This window comes from Podarcis melisellensis (assembly GCF_964234715.1).
Source record: "Podarcis melisellensis genome assembly, chromosome: 2".
Classification (NCBI taxonomy): Eukaryota; Metazoa; Chordata; class Lepidosauria; order Squamata; family Lacertidae; genus Podarcis; species Podarcis melisellensis.
In genome coordinates this window covers 48,258,875-48,281,056 of record NC_138529.1, presented here as the reverse complement: position 1 = coordinate 48,281,056, position 22,182 = coordinate 48,258,875, and the positions used below count along the sequence as shown (strand labels likewise).

At 40.1% G+C, this 22,182-nt stretch overlaps 1 protein-coding gene across 8 annotated transcripts in view; it reads right to left on the bottom strand.

Annotated features, from left to right (window-relative positions):
* Positions 1 to 22,182, bottom strand: part of LOC309363121 (A-type potassium channel modulatory protein KCNIP1) — a 552,464-nt gene that overhangs the window by 256,843 nt on the left and 273,439 nt on the right. The gene's annotated exons all lie outside the window — the stretch shown is intronic.

Here is a 22,182-nt window from a genome sequence, read left to right as displayed (position 1 = left end):
AAGGAGCCTAGAGAATGCAGTTTCAAAGCAAGCGTTATCCCATACTTTCCACTGCACTGTCCTTTTGCTTTGCTCATCTAAAATATGTCCAGACTTTTGGGGAAGTGGGTTTACTGCCCAAGCCCTCCCATTCATCTAACCTGAACTTGCTGCAATGTGGTTGAATCCCACCTGAAGATAGCGACAGTCTGGATATACTCTTAAGTATAAATGTCTACCAATTTAGGGTATGTTCCTTATCCCATATATTGTCCCAATGTGGTATTAATTGTTAGTAAAGGGGTGGCAATAGTGTGAGAGAGAAACATTAAGATGGCATTGTTCATTCATTTATGAGCTTCAGTGGCAGACAGGGTGAACCCAGTCTTCACTCCAGTCCCTGCTGCTGCATTCAAGCCAGCTGCAATTTGAGCCAGGCCACAGTAGGCAATAAATTGTCCCACCTACCTACCCTCCCTCCCTGTAAATTCGGCTCTGCATGTGTATGACCCAGCTGTGGAGTTTAGTCAGTTGCCATATTCGGGACCAAACAGGAAACTGCCTGTAGACATATTAGGCCCATGGGGTGGGGTTGCCTCCCTCATAGCAACTGTCACAACTATGGCAGAAAAAAAGGCACTAGGTTGGATCCTTGGCCTAACCCAACCAGTGAGAGAGCCTCTCCCCTTGGGCATGTAAAAATCTCAGGGTACCCTAGTAAAGGGGTCTGGGTTGAATATTCTGTCTGAAGATCCAGGTGGGGGCTGACAGGCCATAGAGGGCTGGAGAGGGTCACTTTAGTTGAACTGCATCTTGACCCTTAACCCAGGACCAACTCTTCTGAATAATCATCCAGCAGTTGGGTTGGATTATTCAGGATACATACTCAATGCCTATGCCAAAGCCTACTGTCATCTGTAATCAATAAAGTTGTGGTCAGTTTAATTCCAGGAGTTTGCCATGTTGTTTTGTTGCTCCTAAATTACTACTTCTTCTTGGCTCCCAGGGCACACTGCACATGGGCCCACAAAGATTATTTAAAACTGAGGAGACAAAGGGGAAGAGCTGTAGTGGAATGATGTTTGCTGGGATTTAGTTACTCTATAAAAGGAAGGAGTGGTTTTTCTTGTAGAAATGAGGCAAACTTAATGGGAAGGGCTGAAAGGCATTGCTTTAGTTTCCAGAATCATGACATATTATGCTCTGTCATGCACATTGTTCTAGTTTTATAATTGCACATCAATACTGTATACAGCCATAGAGTCAGTCAGCTTTGTATTGTTTGTAACCAATAACTGTTACAATAAAAAGTTAAGGTAAAGGTACCCCTGCCCGTACAGGCCAGTCGTGTCCAACTCTAGGGTTGTGCGCCCATCTCACTTAAGAGGCCGGGGGCCAGCGCTGTCCGCAGACACTCCCGGGTCACGTGGCCAGCGTGACAAGCTGCATCTGGCGAGCTAGCACAGCACACGGAAACGCCGTTTACCTTCCCGCTAGTAAGCGGTCCCTATTTATCTACTTGCACCCGGGGGTGCTTTCGAACTGCTAGGTTGGCAGGCGCTGGGACCGAGCAATGGGAGCGCACCCCGCCGCGGGGATTCGAACCGCCGACCTGACGATCAGCAAGTCCTAGGCGCTGAGGTTTTACCCACAGTGCCACCCGCGTCCCTAACCGTTACAATATAAATCCCTAAATCCCAAACATTGACAGCCATTTAAACAACACTGTATGTTTGCTACTATGGCATCCAACCATCAGTTCTTCATCCAATAAGGCAATCCCATTTTTCAAACTCACACCAAAATCCTACCCTGGCATGCGCTAGATTATATGGGACAGTGTACAATGTACGGTATTTCCCACCAGCTATGACACTGATTAATTTCTACAATTGAATTCATTTATTGTAATAAATTATGCCTTCCCTAAAGGCCCAGAGTTTCTCTCACACATACACTGATCAATGGCTTTGTTTTGTTTTTTGTTGGTTTTCTTCTTCTTCTAACAATTAACTTACTGTGAAGAAAAGCAACTAATATTTCAAATCTCCTCTGCTCAATATCTAGGCAAACAATTAGAATTCTTGAAATGATCTTCATTCATCCAGAACAAAGCCTATGCAGATAATGCAACTCTGGTTGCTAAAACAACTTGTCTAAAAAAAGGACAGCTGCACTCAGTCAGTCAATGCTGAGTTATCTGGTTAAAGCCTCCTTCATATTAAATGATTGCCAAACAGCTTTTAAATTTGCTAAACCTTTACTTATGTGAATCTAGAGTGCTGGCTCACATATGACCACAGCATAGCAAAGGGAAAGGGAAACGACCCTGGACGGTTAAGGCCAGTCAAACTTGACTACGGGGTGCAGCGCTCATTTCGCTTCAGGCCAAGGGAGCTGATGTTTGTCCACAGACAGCTTTCTGGCTCATGTGGTCAGCAGGACTCAGAGGCATAGCAAGGGGGATGGCAGGGGGCACTGCTGCGTGCCTGAGCCACACTTCTCTTCTGGGAGTGACACAGTGGCTCAGGCGCCTGTAGACTGGCAGGGCTCTGTGATATGGAAGAGGTAGTGAAGGCAGAGCCTGGTCTAGGGGAAGGAGGTAGCATTTTATGGGGTGTTGTGCCTCCTGCAAGGCAGGACCCAGAGCTGGAGAATGGGGTAGGGTCTGAGCAGTTGGAGATGGGAAAGGGAGGACAGGATGCGCTAGGAGCGGAGGGAGAGACAGTGCCTGAAGGGAGGGGGTGGCAGAATTCCCTCCATCCCCTTCCCCACTACTCCACAGGGCTAGGAAGCTTGCAGCATAAGCCTGGAGAGGGGCACCAGAATCTCATGTGTGTGTGTTTAGTGCATCTCCAAAGCTGCTGTAATTTTGTGCTTTGTCAATAAGGAATTAAACTACCAGCCCTTTGTCCTCCTTGGGCTGGGTGTGATCAGGACAGTAACATCTACTTCATGCTGAAAGTTCAACACATGGTGTGGGAGGACATGTGAGAATAAGGCTCACTTCTGCACCTACCATGTGTGAATTCTATACTCTGATGTATCTGTGAAAAGTGTCAGTTTTCTCCCAACACCATTTTCCATCTGTTATTCTAAGTTAAAGGACAAATGATTAAATAAACCCCTCACCACCACCACTTAATTTTTTAAAAGTTAATGATAGAACCCATGGGGATTTATTCAAGAGGATGCACACACAGTACCCACAAATGCTTAAGTTTTTTCTGAGACACTCCCTGACAAGAGTTGCCCTCCAGTTCTTTTTCTAACAGAACTCCTCCAGTTCTTTTTCTAACAGTTTTTTTGTAGCTATGGTATGAAAGTCCTTTTCTGTTTTATGTAGCACATTTATATCTTATTTCTTATTCCATCAGAAAACTCAGTCTCACAATTTTCTATTCAAGAGCATTGAGGTCAAGTTTCCAGGGGAGCATAAGAACCCATCCATGGTCACGAGGCATGATCTCTTCTTCCACACTTATAGGAAAGCATTATGGAATTTTCAGAAAAAGAGGCCAAGTCAAAATTTGTGATTAGGCTCTTGCTAATGATAAACTTCTGACCAGAAGCTTACCATTATGTTACATGCTTCCAACTTCATGATTGTTACATTTTGTTTATTTAAGTGGTGTTGTTTTCAACTGTTATTTTATGAAATATTTATTAATTATCCAGTTTCTGATTATGGATGGCAGTAAGCTAAGTCACACTGAAAGTAGACACATTGAAATTAATGGAAAGTTTTAAATGCCATTTATTTCAGTGTGTCTATGCTGACTATGATTAATGCTGGGTATCATACTTTTTAAGGGAAAGTTAGAAATAAAAGCTAGAAATAAGTAAGTAAAATGTTATCTAAAATATGAGAATGTAGTACATTGGGCAACTACCGTACCTTAATTAATTAAAAATGTCTGGCTATACCTAAAATAGCTAAACTGCTATGGGGATCTCCTTCCTGTATTGGTGAATAGAATAGGATAGCAATCTAAGAAGTAGGCTGTCCCTAAAGTAGCCCTCAGCACACAGAATCACTTAAAGACTTGTATGGATTTTTAATCATATACCAGTCACCCAATTTTAGCCAGATTCATGTTTTTTTGGTGGGGCGTGGGAGAGAGAGAACTTATTATGATGCTTGGAGGTTCTCACAGTTTTCTCATAACTGAATAGCATAACGCTGATGCCACTATCTGCTTAACTTAACAGTTTCCTGTCTGTCCACCCATGGAATGCTCTTTACCCCAGCAGAGGTTCCCATGAATGGAAAGGGAGGGGGAGAAAGGTGATTTTAGCATATTCCCCCTTTTTCTTGCAGCCTCATGCCGTTTCCATAGGTTTTTTTGGGTGGAAGGGTTCAGAGAGCACCTGAAGAGACAGGGAATTAAAATACATCCCCACTTCCATTCAGTATCCTGGAATGAAGAGCCTTCCATGAGCAGGAGGATGCAGTTGGATACAATCTTTTGTGTATATTGTTTATGGGGTTGCATATATACTTTCTGCAAATTCTGTTATCTTCCAAACACAAAATCCATATAATGCACTAATTTGACAACCTCCTATTTGTTATTTATTTAAAAGCTATCTGAAAATGAATATTGCCAAATCTGACTCCATTGTGTAAGGAAGCTGTTTAAAAACTTTTAACATGATAATTATGTCTTCTTTTCCACACTGATTGCAGGTTAGGAAATAGCAGCTTGTGTCTAGTTACTTTTTTCAAATGTGATTAACTTCTGAAAACACTAGGTTTATCAAGGAGTAAAAAGAGAAAACAACTGTGCCTAGTACAAGGTTACTGTGCAACTCTTCCAAATTTCTCTCAAATATTTGCATATTAAATAACTGATGTCATTTAATGACTCCAATACATTTGAGACCTGTTATGGTAATTGCATAATACATTTTTGGAGCAGCAGTTGTAGTAATGAAGAATGAAAGGTCCTAATATTAATACTGATGACTTTAGGAAACCAAAATGTTCTCAATTATTTGTTTGTTTATTTATTTTGCTTATGACAGATTTAATACAAGACACATATGGGGGGAAAATTGCCATATTCTCAAAAGATAGAACTTTGGAGAGATTACAATAATGTGTCTGATTTTTGCAAAAATTATTGATGAGATGATTTCAGGTTCCTATTCAGTACTACTCACATTTGGTTCAGTACCTGATAAGGGCTTATTTAATAAAACCACAGACGGTTTTCCTTCCACCCATTGCACCGTATGTATTAACTGTTGAGTTAAAGGAATTTGTTAATTCTGTAGTAGATAAAAGAAGTATTACATGGCTTTAAAAGCCATCCATTGAAATGGCTTTTTAAAAAGGACTAGATAAATTCATGGAGAAGGCTTTCAATGGCTGCTAGCATAATGGTTGTCCTCTACCTCTACAGTTGGAGGCAGTAATGGAAACTGCAAGGAAGGGAGAGTGCTCAGGTGCTGCTTGTGAGTTTCCCACTGGGATCTGGTTGGCCACTGAGAGAACAGGATGCTAGTCTAGATGGGGCATTAGCCAGAGCTCTTTTTATATTCTTAAATATGCGAAGGGGTGTTTCAACTGGAATACAAAGGTGTAATTTGTGCTGCACTGTTTCTACAATCTCATTAATATTGGGATCCCTAGAGGTGCTTCCAGGCAACAGTTTATTGTTTCTTAATTTTTATCCTCTCTCTCTCTTTTAAGCTTTCAGACAATGTAATAGACAGTCCCAGAATTTGAGTGCAAATTTTACTACCATTTACTACCATTTCTGGGGATGTATTTTCAGCTTCAAGGACGCGGGTGGCGCTGTGGGTAAAACCTCAGCACCTAGGACTTGCCGATCGCATGGTCGGCGGTTCAAATCCCCGCGGCGGGGTGCGCTCCTGTCGTTCGGTCCCAGCACCTGCCAACCTAGCAGTTCGAAAGCACCCCCAGGTGCAACTAGATAAGTAGGGACTGCTTACCAGCGGGAAGGTAAACGGCGTTCCGTGTGCTGCGCCTGCTTGCCAGATGCAGCTTGTCACACTGGCCATGTGACCCAGAAGTGTCTGCGGACAGCGCTGGCTCCCGGCCTATAGAGTGAGATGAGCGCACAACCCTAGAGTCTGTCAAGACTGGCCCGTACAGGCAGGGGTACCTTTACCTTTTATTTTCAGCTTCAGGAAGTGCAACTTTTGTGTGAGTTTTCTGATGAAGTAAGCCAAGGTGTCAAACATCCCTCCGTTCTCCCATCTCTTAAAACATGCACTTTTTTGTATATAAAAGTGGCCCCAGAGAGAGTTTTCTGAGCGGATGAGAAAGGCTACAGCTCAAATCTTGCACATGTTCTGGCTCTCACAGACAGTTTGAACAAAAATAAGTGGAAATCAGTCAGGCAGTGTAGAAGGATAATTAAAAACCCGATAGCAATAAAAGCAGCAAAATCTGAGCACTAAACCTCTCATCTAGAAGCACCCTAGAAGTAAAAATGAGAACCTGTGAACATAAAGGCAGGTACAGTAAGACTGCAAGTACAGCTGTGGGAAGCAACGTGTCTATTTCAGCTGAAATATTTCTGTGAATTCATCACATCTCATTCCATTTGATTTAGAGAATTGCTTCCTGTTTTGCTAGTTCTACTGGGGGGCGGGGGAGAGAGACTGCCTGAAGTGTGCTTCCCTGAGGGGATTAGCTAATAAGCAAAGGAGCCATATGAGAGTTAGCACCTTGCTTTGTCTGACAACATAGGATGAGTTTGCTTTCTTTGATCTACATTCACTACAACTGCTTCAGTCTGCAAACTACACTAGAGCAAAAGTGCTGAAAATGTCCGTTATCAGCAAGACTATCCAGACTTGTTTTTTTATTATAATTTGTTCCTAAATTTGCTTCAGGTGTTTTACTGCTTTTAGGGTTTCTTAACATTTTTAAAATATTTTAAAATATTTTAATTTTTGAATGTATTTTTATTACTGAAGTATTTGCCACCCTTGGCTTCCTTAGGAAGAAAGTTAGGATATCAATTTATGTAAGCCGCCCAGAGTGGCTGGGGAAACCCAGTCAGATGAGTGGGTATAAATAATAAAATTGTTGTTGCTGCTAATTAATTAATTAAGTGTCGGATAAGTTTGTCCACACCTGGAGGCAAAAAAGCACAAGTGACTTCTGGTAGATGTTATAGTAATTTTAATTAATGGTTATCGAAAACTGTCAGCATATATAGCACAGTTATTTATAATGGAGATTTGGAGTAATCATTTTGCCTTCCTCTTCTAAAGTTTTATATCTATGAGTCAAAGCATATTGATCAGTATTAGTATGTTGCCTTTTCAATATTTGATTTATTTTTTATTCTAGATACACTATGCTTATGTTATATTGAGCTGCTGATGAAGACCTTTGTGTCAAAACTTGTTCAGCTAACGCTGAAATATACAATACAGTGGAACCTTGACTTACATCCACCTCTTCTCGCGGACGTTCTAAGTTGCGACCACGGCAAACCTGGAAGTAAACACCGGGTTTGCCACGATTTGCGCATGCATGGAAGCGGCTTCTGCCATCTGCCCATGCGCACAAGCGGTGGTCGAGTCTAAGCATGTGCAGAAGCATGCTGCCACCGAGTGCACACACGCACAACGGCACCTCCACTAGCATCTGGTTTCGCCCAGTGGACGGACCTCCAGAATGGATTATGATCGCAAGTAGAGGTTGTACTGTACAGGATTTGGCTTACTAAGAATTTATTACTGTGGTGTTTGCATATATAATAATTATACCGGATTTTAAATATATATTTTTCTTTAACAATTTTTTAATGTGCACATGTGTTAAGGATCATTTGAATAGTAAGAATGGCAATTACTGGTTAAGAAATTAAGAGGTGGGAATCTCTTCATTCCATTTCCATGTGGGCATGCAATATGCCTGGTTTTGGCTGAAGTAATCAACAGGAGACATGTAACAACAAAGTAATAATTTTATTCTATAACCTTTATCTTAAAAAATATTACTGTGTCTGATATTTAGAAATGAAACAAAACAGTAAGTAGCATGCTGTTTCCCCCCCTCCTGCTTGATATGATTTGAGAATGCATTATCTCGGCCTGCAAGGATTGTCTTGACATTTACTTTTGTATTCAATTCAGAACTGAAGTTCTGAAGTGTTATTTCTTGTTGAAATAACATTCTCAACTAATCTAAGTCAGAATGTTCTATCTGAGGATTAATTAATACTTGTGTCTGCACTGGTTACTTTTGGGAAAATAATCATAGCCCCAGAGCTTGGGCAGGCCATTGGAGACTGGCATTTTTAGCTTGGCAAGTTAAAACAGTGTGCTGGCCAGGTGACTCCATTTCTCAAAAACGCTGGCTTTTATTGTATGGAGTAGAGGTGCAAGTGCCCTGCCATATCTGCCACCAAATGCAGTAATTCCAGCACCACTGGTCTTGCATGTTCAAGTCGAAACAGAATGTTGAAATATGACCTACTTACGTTGGGATCCAGTGCTCCAGTGCCAAATTGCACAATCAATCGTCTTTCCTTTGGGCTGCTCTCAGCTGCAGGAACACTGTCTGTGGTCCTGAATCTATTGCTGCTGAATTGCTGCCCAGCACCCTTGTTCCTGTTCAGGGTCCTTACTGCACTGAAGCACAAAAGCAACTGAGGCACACCTGGACCTGCCTCCCAGCATCTCATTCAGACTGCTGCTTTTTCTTGGTAATTGAGGTAACTATGGATCAGGACAGTAAGCTACTTTACTAATCTTCTGCTTCCTGACATATATGCTCAGATGCAAATGTGTGGGAAGATTCCCCTTTCCACTGGGGAAGACAGTATGGAATTTCCATTGGCCACATACATAACATGGTTAGCTTCCACCTGACACACAGTAACCTGTGTTTACCATGGATGTGTTAAGGCATGATACATTGGTGTGCTTGCTTCTTTTCAATATTTCAAACCCACCCTTCACCAGTTAGTCCCAGAGCAGGAGCACAACAATAAAACAACAGAAAATAACCAGATATATGTAACTAAAATATTAGAAAATAAATCCATGTCGATAAAACTCAGTGTTGAGATTTTCAGAATATTCCATCCATAGCTGTGCTGAACGACTTAGATACTGTTCACAACCCTTTAACGATACCCTAGAGAAAGCTGAGAAACAGCTCTCTCACTGAGGTCCATTCATGGTTTAACAAATAAAGAACAATTGTTTGAGATTTCTAAAGCCAACAGGAGAAATGGATGCCTAATTCATTTAAGATTAAGAGCAGCCAGATTTTCAAGATTTCATTGAGGTAGATGAATATCTCTATTTCAGTGCCCAATAATCACTTTGTTAATATTCTTTCACGGCTGTCAAATATCAAATTCAGTTGCCTGCCACTTTGCACTGCAGTCTCTCTGGAAGGCTGACATGCCTTTTCAAATGGGATGATTGCATTCTGCTTTGTAATGAACCTTCCTTCACACAGTGCCTTGGAATGAATATGGAGGTATCGTCATTGCCTCAATAGAAATGGATTGCATGGTTTCTTCAATCAAAATGGGAGGTTATTCCAAAATATCTGATACGAACGATTCACCAGGTGCTGGTAATTAGACTATTAGTGAATTTTACACAATAGAATGATTTCTGGCTTCAATACCCCGAAACGACTTTCAGACACAATGTGAAGTTTTCTATTGTGGCATATCTAATGATCTGGTGCAATAAATGTGCCCGTGTTAAATTCATTCCTTCTGTGAAGTCTAATTCTGAACATTTTTCATGCATCCTACTTGTTGCTATGAAGATATTAATCGCGTTTGGGAATCCAGTTTTCTTGCCAAGGAAGTAAGTAATAAAACCTGATGGTTTCACTTGCATCTATTATGGAGTAGTAGCTCAATACATTTATTCACATTATTAACTGGCAGAGAGCTGTCTTCATGATGAGCTAACTGAAACCTCATAAGACAATCAATTTTCCTAGGGTAAAAGTCTGCTTCAAGTTATAAGAATAACCCTTTGACTCACCAAGTTACTGCCAGGTTGGGAAACAGGTTCTTGAGAACAAATAAGGCTGGCTGGAGTGAGGCAAGAGCAAGGCAGGGGGAAAGCAAGGCAGATCAAGGATAACGGATGCAGCTACTTCCAGTCCATTGCTGTGAACATGAACCATTTTGCATGAACATGTTGGTGTCTTGCAGCCACTTGAGCCCGCTCTTGAATCAAATGGCATTTAAAGATGACCTGGCCTGAATTTACCAAAATCAGAATCTAAGCAATCTTGAAACACAGTCCATTGTTTGTAGAGTAATCAGAAGATACAGAACAGTTTGAAATTATGGCAAGGCTTTGAATTCTGCTTTGTAGAAGTAAGAGGCAAAGCCTATTTGAACAAGGCTGAAGGCCCCAAAGAAACAAGGGATAGGAAGAGGGTGGAAAAAAACCAACCACCTCAAGCAACAAGAGCTGCAACAGAAACTGGATCCGTTTTCTGGGAGGGGATGGGCGATGGGGTTATTATTTTGTTTTTGTTATGTATTTTGTGTTTTTGCTTGTCTTTTTATGGTGCGAACTGCCCTGAGATCTATTTGTATGGTCTTGTGCTTTATTTTTAATATTCCTAATGTACACAAACCAGAGATCTTTGTTTATGGGACAGCATGGAAATATCACAAGGGAAACAGTATGACAGAGGTTGTGACAAGGCCACCCATGCATTTGGCAGGACGAAGTTCACCTTAGGTGACAGACTGTGAAGTACTGGGAAATGGAAAACAATTGTCAATTTATTCATTTATTAATTTTACCACTTTGAGTTTTCCATCTCTGACATCAGACAGCCTTGGGGCTTCATTGGAATGAAATATTAGTGAGGCAGGTTGTTGACAAATTGTTGCTCAGACATTAGATCACAGAGATAACATGACACTGATATTTTTATAGTGGTGGAGCTCAAGCCTTATAGTGTCATTTGCTACAAGTTCCTGTTAGCAATTTCACTCCTCCGATGCTGCAGATGAGATTGTTGTAAATCACATGCCTGTCTGAGAAGAGTGTGGGAAACGGAAGACAGTCTTATTTCTTTTGCTGTAATATACTTTCACTTTTGCTTGTGCCTGTTTGTTCTCTCAGAGCTGGAGAGAACGGACACCATTATGCTTTTGTCTGTACATAGTGTGTAAATAAATAGTAGATTAGATCTACGATGTCTCACTCTTCTTGCTGTGTTAAGCCAGAAGATTAGTGTGCATATATCATTATGATATATGTCACTAGGAAGCGCACTGGAAGAGAAGGGAGATGCCTTTTCCAGAGCTGCGCATACCAGAGGACGCTCGGAGTCTGGGGGCTTGCAGGCACCCCCAGGGCGTTTTTCCAACAGTTCCTGCATTGGCCAGAGCTTCATAGTGCTGAATTCCCACATAACATCCTACAAACAGATTTCACAAACAGATCCTACAAATATCTACAAACAGATTTTTTTTATATACACACTGTCCAATATGAGTGTCTGCTCCAACTGTTCATGGCTTTTCCAAATAAAATTCAAGAGACTTGTGATTTATGTGTTTCAATTTTTAATGCAACTTTATTTTGTCAAATGTCCTTGAATTAGTATTTAAATGAATCAGCTATGCACATTTGCATTTATCTAAAAAACACATATTCAGAAGTTCAGTTAAATTTATGCTCTCCGCAGAGAGTGATGTTATTTTCAAAGATTTTTAACAGCATGTGATTATGGAAGATTTGCAATGAATTAGAATAACATATCATTACGGCATGAATAAAGGGGGTTGTATCATTTTGAATATGGTGGAACAACTGCACATAAGAGAAGGGAATCTAGGCTGCAGAAAGAATTATGTCTAAAATTATACAAAGGACATTTAAGAAATAACTTTTCCTCCCCCCTCCTTAAATTTCTAATTGTGAGCCATAACAATGGAAATCAGATTTGGTTTTTTAATTGCAGTGGATGTGTGTGGATTGCTGGCATTTGTGCCCACTCTATTCCTGTGTCATATGAGCCTCATCAGCACTTGCACATTGGCACAATTATTGATAGCTCAGTTTTTAGGTCATTTTGTGTGCTGAGTTTTGCCATCTTCTTTATGATACGACCCTAAATATGTACACAGCTTGCAAAATCACTCGTGAATATTATGTTTATCCACTGTTTGCATAATTTCATTATACAGTCATCTATCTGACTGCCCCCGGCCACATGATGTTCAGTGTGCAATGCCTATTAGAGGACATTAAGGCATTAAGAACAGGGACTTGTAGCCTTCATAACCCAGCCATTATAATACTACTTTTTAAATGTATTGTTTTGCTACTTCATTGTTTGCCACCCTGAGCTCCTTTGTAGCCCTACTGACATTTTGAACAAAGAGATGATTTTTTAAACAGAAATTGATAACCCCCCCCACCACATTTGTTACATTTATTTTTTCCTACCATGTTTGCCCATTGCAACCCTGTCAAAAATCAGTGAAAAATATTTAGCTGTTTTGGCTCTGTGTTAAAAAGAGGAAGACTAATCTATAATCAGATTTGTTTGGATGTCAAACACCTATGTGTGCTTAGCACCCCTCTATCATTTTATGGTAATTTACTGAAAGAATAAAAATATAAAGTAACCCATTTTCCCTTGTTGACATAACAATCGAATTGCATAAACTCTTTAATAGACCATGACCTCATTCTCACTGCAGCTTGCTAAAAAGAAAAAGAAAGATACCATCAAGGAAGATGCTGCTTAATTGCAAACCAAGGTAGAGTTGAACATTATTATTACCAACTATTGTAGATAAGAGATAAAATGAGATCAAGCAAGGAAATGACCAAAACATCATATCTAACAGGACAACAGATATTCACCAAATTTCCCTATTACTACATTTTGAATGTCAAATCTACCTAAGAATTCAAAATATTGGTACTTTAAACAATTTCTACTTTATGGAATCTGTTAGTCTGTCGTATGACAGATGCAAAATGATATTCCACATCAGCTATCAAATCCTGCAAAATGGTAAATATTGCTACATGTCATCAAATATTCTGAAATATCAACAGTTGCATGTCAAACGCTAAAACAAAACATCACTGGATAAAAATATTTGTATAAAATGTTTGACGAACATTTGACAGAACATTAGCTATAAAAATGCAGTGGAGATTTATGAGGAAAATGACTAGGAGAAAGATAGGAAGAGAGGGACCTGCCATATGCTGACCGAGACCATTGATCCATCTAGCTCAGTATTGTCTACACAGACTGGAAGTTGCTCTCCTGGATTTCAAATAGGGCTCTCTCCCATAACATGGATAATACAGGGTGAATCTTTTAAAAGAGGCCCCATGGAACATGGGTACTATGTATCCATGGGGCCTCTTTTAAAGGACTCACTCTGTAGATGCAAACCCACTCCTCACTTGCATGTTCACTCACCACCATAAGGTCCCAAAGCAGGTTGCAAAACAAAAACATTAGTTTAGAACAAAATAAATCAACCAGCCATACACAATAATCATCACCCACCATGCAGTCATTTTTAAAGTGGCCATCATAGTTAAGTGTCCATGTGGTTCCAAACATGAAGAATGGATGAAAGCAATTATTCAGTCTCTACGGGACTTGAGCAGAAATCATGAATCTACTCTATGTATTGGAAACTTTGTAATACACGTGTAATACACGTCCCATTCTACCTCTACTTTAGACACAGGCTGAGTTATCTGCATGTATTAGAGGTACTGAGGGTGTCTAATTACTTGAGATTGCTGTAAAGCTGTAATGGCTGTTAAGCTGATTTTACCCAATCTAGCTGGAATGCACTGATTGCTTTTAGAAGTGATATGAAATTTTCCTTAGAGCCAGGAAAAGCCCTGATCTTAAAGTAGATCACATACTGTATTATTAAGATCAGGAAAATTAATCTTATTTAAATAATATGATTGGCTGTTCTATTGGAATATCTTGTTAGCTTATTTCAGATATGATGTATACTCTGTCCACCTTAATATGGTAGACAATCTTTGAACAGCAACCCAAAACCTAACTGTCTCAAAGTGGTGCACTGAAAAGGAATGGTTGACTAAGGATTGACTTGATACTGAGGGAGGGAACACAGAGAAAATGTAAAAAAAATTTTTTTGAAGCTATTTGAAAGATTGCCTCTTTTTGCATATGCCTTTTCATAATGAAATTGGGTATGTATGCTTCCTTTGGCAAGGAGTACATACTGTCCACATTTCAAAGAAATTATGTAAATGCCAATGTATACAGGATTAAACTGACCACTGCCCTATGTGGTGAACATCATAACTGTAGTCTCTCGGGGAAGAAACTTCCTGGCCATTAGTTCCTCCTGGGCACAAAGGGGTAAAAAGGACTTCATTTTCTAGTTGAAAGTTACTCAGGCAACAAAGTGTACCTAAGCTCCAGTGTGTCTGGCTCTGTTTCCAGTTTCTGACATTCACCAGATACCCATTTTAAAGCCCGCTCTTCATGAAAGTCCCAGCAATGGTTCTAAGCGAATAAATGTAAAAGGCAGCATGCTCCGATCCTCTTGTAAAAATTTATGTGGGAAAAAGAAATTTAGTAGGGATTTTTTTCTTAGAAGATTACACCTTCATGCAGAAGCAGAATAAGAAAGAATGGGGTAGCAGGGGTGGGGTGAACTCATCAGGAAGGAAAACAGAGTGGTACCACAGTGATTCTCCAGTCTAAATGCCAGTATAATACAATTCTGTGATTGCCTATTCTAGCACTGCAGAGCAAGGGTTTTGTTTTGTTTTGAATAAGACACTTAAGGGTTGCAACAAGTGATTGGAGAACTTTGCAATACTTCATATGGTTTTCAATTATCAGAGTGAAGGAAGGTTTTATGTGCACAGTCAGGTTTCCAGCAGTAGAGTGGCACAAAGGGCAAAAATAAATAAATTGGCAAGTGGGCCTTGAACAAAGTCAAACTTCCCTTGGCAATCTACCCAAATAATTCATTTTCAAGTTACTTTGTGATTATGGTGAGTTACACTTGTCTTCTGCCTAATTGCCGTTCACACATCACAGCAGATTTTTAAATCAAACTCAAGTCTTGGACCGAGTTGAATAGTTACTTGAAGGTAGAGCTATATACAGTCAATACTCTTAATTCCCTGAGCGTTGTGTGGGAGGTGATGTCCTCTGTATGCCCCTTGTTAGGTCTCACACATCCATAACTTATGTTCACCAGCAGCAGTACATGAAATTAGGCTGTATTATTTATTTTGCCACAGGACATAGTAAAATGTTTTTTTTAAATATATATATATATATATATATATATGCATAACTTGTTCCTTGGCATTCATAGTTCCTTGATCCTGTACTAATTTTCTTCCCAAGCTTAAGGATTTATTTATTTAAGCTTCTGCTTGAGTTAGTAGAAGCTGTTTATGCAATCTACGATGGAGTGTGAGGCTTGGAGGCAGCAAGATGTGAATTTTGAACCTCTCTGTTCTTGTGCATTCATGGCGGATGGACTGGGCAGGCAAAATCATGAATGCATGAAGAGGTGAAGAAAGTAGGATTGCGCCGACTATTCACACTCCTGACCTGCACACATTCAGTTTCATGTCTGTTGCTAGGACTCTATCCATGTGACTGGGAACTCTGGCAAATAGCTCTACAAATATACAGTTGCATCTACTTCACCTCTATGCATACATAGAACTGATTGCATGAAGACCAATATGTATGCTCCTAGTCATGCACATCTTGGTCTCTTATATCTACCCTGATATGAAGGTCCCTTATATTGAGTTAGACTATTGGTGATCGTGCCCTGGAGTGCCTATGCTGCTGCCTGGCAACAGCTCAGACAACACTACCTGGAAATGCCGGGGTTTGAACTTGAGTCCTTCCTGCATGTAAAATATGTGTTCTACTACTAAGCTGCGACCATACCCCGCTTCCACTGACCGAAAACTCTGAAGACACCTTCAGATATCCAAAGTCTGCTGGAAGACATTTCTATTGTATCCTTATAGTTGTAGTCCCTCCCCACTTTGTTTTTCAGATGTTCGTCCTTAAAAGAGGCCCTCTGTAGAGTGGTAAAACAAAAATAAATTAGTTTTTTTTAAAAAACTACACATCACTTTCCCCCTCCATAGAGAGTTGCTCAAAGTGGCTTACAAAAAGCAGATATAAATCTAGTTTATCCAACTACTAAAGTGCAAATGAACAGATTAATAGTAGCAGCAAAAGCATAGAGGGGAGATTCCAAATGTAGACCTCGAAGCAGAAGGAAAGGAATCTCTTAAACTGTACAATTTCACTATTATTAAATAAATATTATACAAAAGTGATCCAGTGTGGTAGGTTTACACTAAAGCATGACAGTGTGGTAGGTTTACACTAAAGCATGACAAAAAAACCTCAACCACTTTCAAACAAAGAGCAGAAACTAATGAAAAAAATGTTGTCTGCCACCTTCAAACTCACAACCTTCCTTGAAACTCTTAATTGCCATTTCTGAACATGAGACATCTGTATTTGCTTCTTCCTGGAGTGACATGTCATTTTCATACAATAATTTTTGGGAAAGGTGGAAATTGGAAAGTGTGAAGTTCTCCTCCTGCCAGCTAAATCCTCCAACTAATTCAAAAGCCTCAGTGCTGCTAGCTGACAGCATTCAAACACCGGGAGTCTGACCTCCCAAAATTGAGATTGGTTTCCAGTTGTTGCACTGTGAATCCAGGATTTCTTTTTTTCTTTCCTTTTTTAAGGTAGCACCTACTCAGAGCTGCTTTCCTTGTGGCATATATACCCTTGAAAACCCTGAGGACACTGCAGCCGCTGCTCAAATCTCCCAATTAGCGCAGGGACCCAATGGCGCAGTTATAATTCAGCCACTCAGAGCCGGGAGAGAGCACAGAGAACATGAAAGCCACTAGAATAACAGGTGCAGCAATCACGTCTCTAGGAGCTGTTGGGGCTTCCTGAAGATATGCTGAGTTGTGGAAACCAAATGGCGTTCCCACCTTTTTCAGAAAAGGGCGGGAAACGCAAGCTCCTGGCCCTGTTGCCTGTGGGCTCCTCCTGTGCCTGCCTGGCCATCAGGTCAGATTTCAGCTGCCCCCTACACTCTTCCCTTCCTACACTCTTCACTTCCCCAGACAACAGGGGAGAGAAGATGAAGAGAATGAAGGAGAAATGAAGAAGGGGGGAGCAGTCAACAGGAGAACCCAGTGAAAAAACTCACTCAGAAAGATAATCTAGCAAACAGGATGAAGGAGAGGACTAAACAAAGGGAAAACCTACAGAAAACAAGCACTCAAGCAAGCATTTCTCTCACACACAGAGAGAGACACAAAGACCAAACCTTATACACCTGGCTTCCTCCTTCTCCCTTCCTCCCCATCCCTGAGACACACACCTAGCAGTCTTAACTAGCAAATTCTAAAAACAGAGTCTGTCTTCTTCTGACATCCCATTCCACTCTGCTGGCATCATCATCAGTCATAGCTGTCATCCCCTTACAGACTCATTATAAATCAAGGAACTGGGAACATACCAACTGCATTCATTTTCTCGCAATGCTGCTATACACTTAATATCACAATCCTATACAGGTTTTAAGAATCGGCAGGGTCAGTATACATAGGACTGCAACCTTAGCTCAACATGTTGTTGTGGACTAACTTGGCACAGACTAACATCTTTCACACCAATGTGTGCAAAAGGAAGAAAGAGATTGGTCAATATTCGTTTGTACTGAATATCACCTCTTTATTTTGCAAATTCAAGACAGCAATTGCACAAGGCCACATTAGCCAAGTAGTCCAAATGATGCTTGCTAGTGGTATTTCTTAATGAAATGAAAAGCAGAATGCAAATTATTTTTAAAATAATTTAATAAAAATAAGTATTACTCTGTGCAGGAGTATACTGCCCACTGAGATGCTCTTCAACACATTAGTTTGCCACGCTGTGGTTCCTTGGAAACTTATCACACTATGATTATCATTACTGCTGTTAATATACTGCTTTTTGGCGCAAATGCCCCTTAAGCGGTGAACATATTGTTTGGTTAAAGGGCCAGAGGCGGGGAAGGGGGGTGTCATGTTGGCTGGCAGGAAAGGAGGCGGGGAGGGATAGTGAGGAGGTGGAAAGGCTCTCCCGAAGGAACTCATGCATGAGCAGCCAGTGTGTGCTTCAGGGTCTGCTACTCAGTTCATTACTTTCCTAGACTTAGGAAAGTTTAAGATGGCAGCCCTTATCTGACCACACCATCCATAGGCACCAACTCCCTATGGCTGAGGGAACATCAGGTCCCCCTACCAAAATGAGATGAGGCTGAGCCTCCCCCCCCCCAAGAGGGGCCAGGCCTCACTGCAAGTGAGAGAGGGGGAAAGAAGGGAAGGATAGTCAAAGGGGAGAAGAGGACCATGGCAAGCCAGTGGGGCTCCTGGATGAGGAACAGCGAGAGGGGCGGCAAACTCAGTGACCACCCAGGTGGCAAAAACCCTAGTTATGCTACTGCCCGAAACCCTGGAAAACCATCACTAGTCAGATGGAAAAATTAGTCTAGATGGAAAAAGAGTCTGACAAGGAATAAAGCAGCTTCCTTTTCTCTCCTCCTAATAATGAGCCTCTATACTAAATTTCATTGAAAGTACCCATCTCACCAATGGAATCCAATGTGTTTGCAGTATTTTGTGTGTGAAAATTATAAAGTTCAATAAGAATAAAATGCTCTTTGAAAATTTACAGTGAAGCTGGGGTATATGGTAGAAGAGATGTTAACCAGAGTAGATTTTCATTGATTAAAACAGACAGTGATATATCACTCTCTGCCACAAGACAATTTCATGGCCATGTTCTAAATCAAAAAAATGTTATTTATTTAAGCAACTGAACTTTACAAATAAGGGCAAAAAATTCACAACTGAAAGGATCTGGGGAGCAACAAAAACAGTTTTCAGACTGATTTTTAAAAAAAATAGTAACAAAATAGATTCAGACAAACGAAAATTATCAAGTTAATATTTCAAATAAAAGAAAGCAACCAATCATTCCAAATAACTCATTGAACAATTGAAGATACTGTTGCCTCGTGCTGTCCAGTCTATAAGGCAAGATCAAACCACGGTAAAGCATGCTAACGTTCCTACTATGTTCCTACAAAGGATCAAATTTATCATTTTTTGCACTTCCTAAGAAGAGTTCCATACTATAACAATTAGCATGGGTTATTTTATTGATTTAAAACATCTAAACTGAGTACAAGGGCACACTGTTCAAGATTATTTTTCAAGTTCTCTCTGTCTAAAGGACCTGAACAAGATCAGTCATAGGCCAACTGGAAGTATGATAGGATTTTCCTTTCCATGCAGCTTTATCTTCACTCTGTTTTTCCTATCACTTCTAGTATCCACCAGCAAATCAGATATTACTCTGTAAGTATGTTCAACCTATCCTCCATTGCATGGAGAGCCATTAGTTGCCTTTTTGCCTACCTGTACTGTCCCCACTGCCTTTACTGGGATGGAACATCAAGTATATTCTGTGAACATAAAAGCTAATGCACATGTCCAAAAGTGTGCAGTCCATTACCAGATTTGTTTTCCTGGGGGGTTGATGATGTGATTATTTTTGCTTGCATACACCCTGGAGTTTACATAAAAAGGCCACACATATTGCATAGATAAACTATGGAATCTATGGATTAGATAAATTGATGGAAGTAAAGGCTATCACCCCCAGATTCGGCCCTCCAGATGTTTTGGGGCTACAACTCCCATCATCCCCAGTGGTCAGGATGCCTGACTTAGAGGAAATGTAAGTAGTGACCTTCAGAGAATATTTAAGACTTTTTGGGACTACATCACAATGCTATTTTGCATTATCTGTTAGTCTCCCTGTGCCTCACTTTGCCATTAAGAAAATGATCTCCAAGTATGCAATTGAATATCTTCAGCACTACTATGGTATTCTTTCAGATTGCAACTGATTTCCAGTGCTTTATTCTGCAGAAAAGGGGAACAAGGGCTATGTCACCTGCTGGGTTGCTATTCTAGTTGGCAAATCACATAGTGTGCTGTGCCTTGGATTTTCCAGTTGTAAAATATATGCAAGCACTGTTTCAGCAGAATTACATGTAGATATAAACATGGTGATGCTCTTTAGAACGGCTGTAGATATATCCAAAATGGTGTTGCTTATACCCAATTTAATATCTGAATTTGGTACTCTAAAATGAAGCAATGCATGGTGGTTGAACTCAACTTGGTAAACAAATAACAACAAAAAATCTTAACCACTGAATTTCCATCTTGCCCTACAATTGTTGAATTATGAGATATGGGGGGGGGGAGAGAAAACAAATATATATATTGCATTCTTTGTCTCCAGTCAGTGGCCATTTCAGTAGTGCGAGAATATTTCCTGATTCAAAATGCCTACTAGTTTCCAGGGAAGGCAAAGAAAAGATGTTTATTATGATCTTCACTTTTAATTGTACTTATTTCTCAGAGTTATATTATAATGAATCTTTCTTTCTTTTTAATTCCAATGCTCATTAGTTTTCCACTTTTCATCGCTCTAGAAGAAATTATAATTACAATGGAATACCCAAGGCTATAAAATAACCAAATTAGCATGAGTACTGTTTGGTAGCAGTTACAGTGATACAAACTCCCATGTTCCCTTCAGTAGGACACTCCAGAGTGGAAAATACAGCATTTTGTAATGTGAGGTCCATTTGTACAACATACATTTCACAAGTCAAGCTCATTTGATAAAATTACATAATGATGATTTTACTAAGTCCAAAAGAAACAGATTGAACAAAATTTTAGAATTTTCTGTCTTCTGACAAGAAAGAAAGATCCATGGCAAGACCACCCCATCCCAAGATTCAGATTACTACTAGAACAGTGTAACTCTGAAAATGAATTACAGTCATACCTGTAGTCTGGAAATGTTGCTAACAGGGTTTTTTATATATATAAAAGCAGTAAAGACTGAATGCAAATCTGATACTTATGTGATTTGTTTTGCCTGTTGTTCAATTATAGCTGAGTTCCTATTAATGTTACCCTTCCACTTCATTTGAAATGCTTTTTGCATTGTAATGAGATGCTAAAATATCCCAAGGCTGAATGGAAGGTGGAAGATTGTTATCACCCTCATTGTACTGCTCCCAATGTTGACAATTCAAATGCTGTTCATGGAACAACCAGATCTCCCATTTGCACTCTGGCAGGTGGAGAAAATTTAAATAAGTTTAAATTACAATAACGAATCTGAATTATAGCAGGGGTGAGCAATATTAATTGAGGCAATGCACTGACAAACAGTACCTATCTCTCAAAAATCAGAGGAAACAAAAGAGCTTGAAAACTGTAAACAAAATCAGTGCTGCCAAAATAAAACATATAAATAAGCCTATCTTTTTCAGCAAAATAGTACTATTAGTAAAATAGTACTATTGTGAGCATCCTGTCCTCAAAGAAACTTTCAAAAGTAAAAATGTCAAGAAAGCTGTAAGAGGAAAGGAAGCCCATCTGCTGATAGAATTCTCTGATAAAAAGAATTGGTCAGGTTTAAAATGCACCTGAAAACTTGGGGAAGGGAGGAGTAGTAGTAGTAGTATTCAATTTATTAGTCACCATATCGGAGTTACCAAGTGACTCAACAAAATTTTAAGATGGTAAAGATGGTAAAGTGTAGCACAAAATAAGAAAAAGCAATGCATTACAATAAAAGTCACACCAACAATAGATATACAGTGGTACCTCGACTTAAGAACTCAATTTGTTCTGGAGGTCTGTTCTTAACCTGAAACTGTTCTTAACCTGAAGCACCACTTTAGCTAATGGGGCCTCCCACTGCTGCTGCACGATTTCTGTTCTCATCCTGAAGCAAAGTTCTTAACCCGAGGTACTATTTCTGGGTTAGTGGAGTCTGTAACCTGAAGCGTCTGTAACCTGAAGCGTCTGTAACACGAGGTACCACTGTACCAACATCATAAATGCCTGATCACTTTAATGCCCAATAGCAGAAGTAAGTTTTTACTTGGCACTGAAAGAATGCTAATTATGGCACCAGGCAGACATCACTGGGCAGAATGGGGTGGCACAACTGAAAAGGCCTTCTCCCTTGGTACCACCCTCCCTCAATGGGGGCACCTGCAAGAAAACCTCAGACGAAGATCTAAGGTTCCAAGT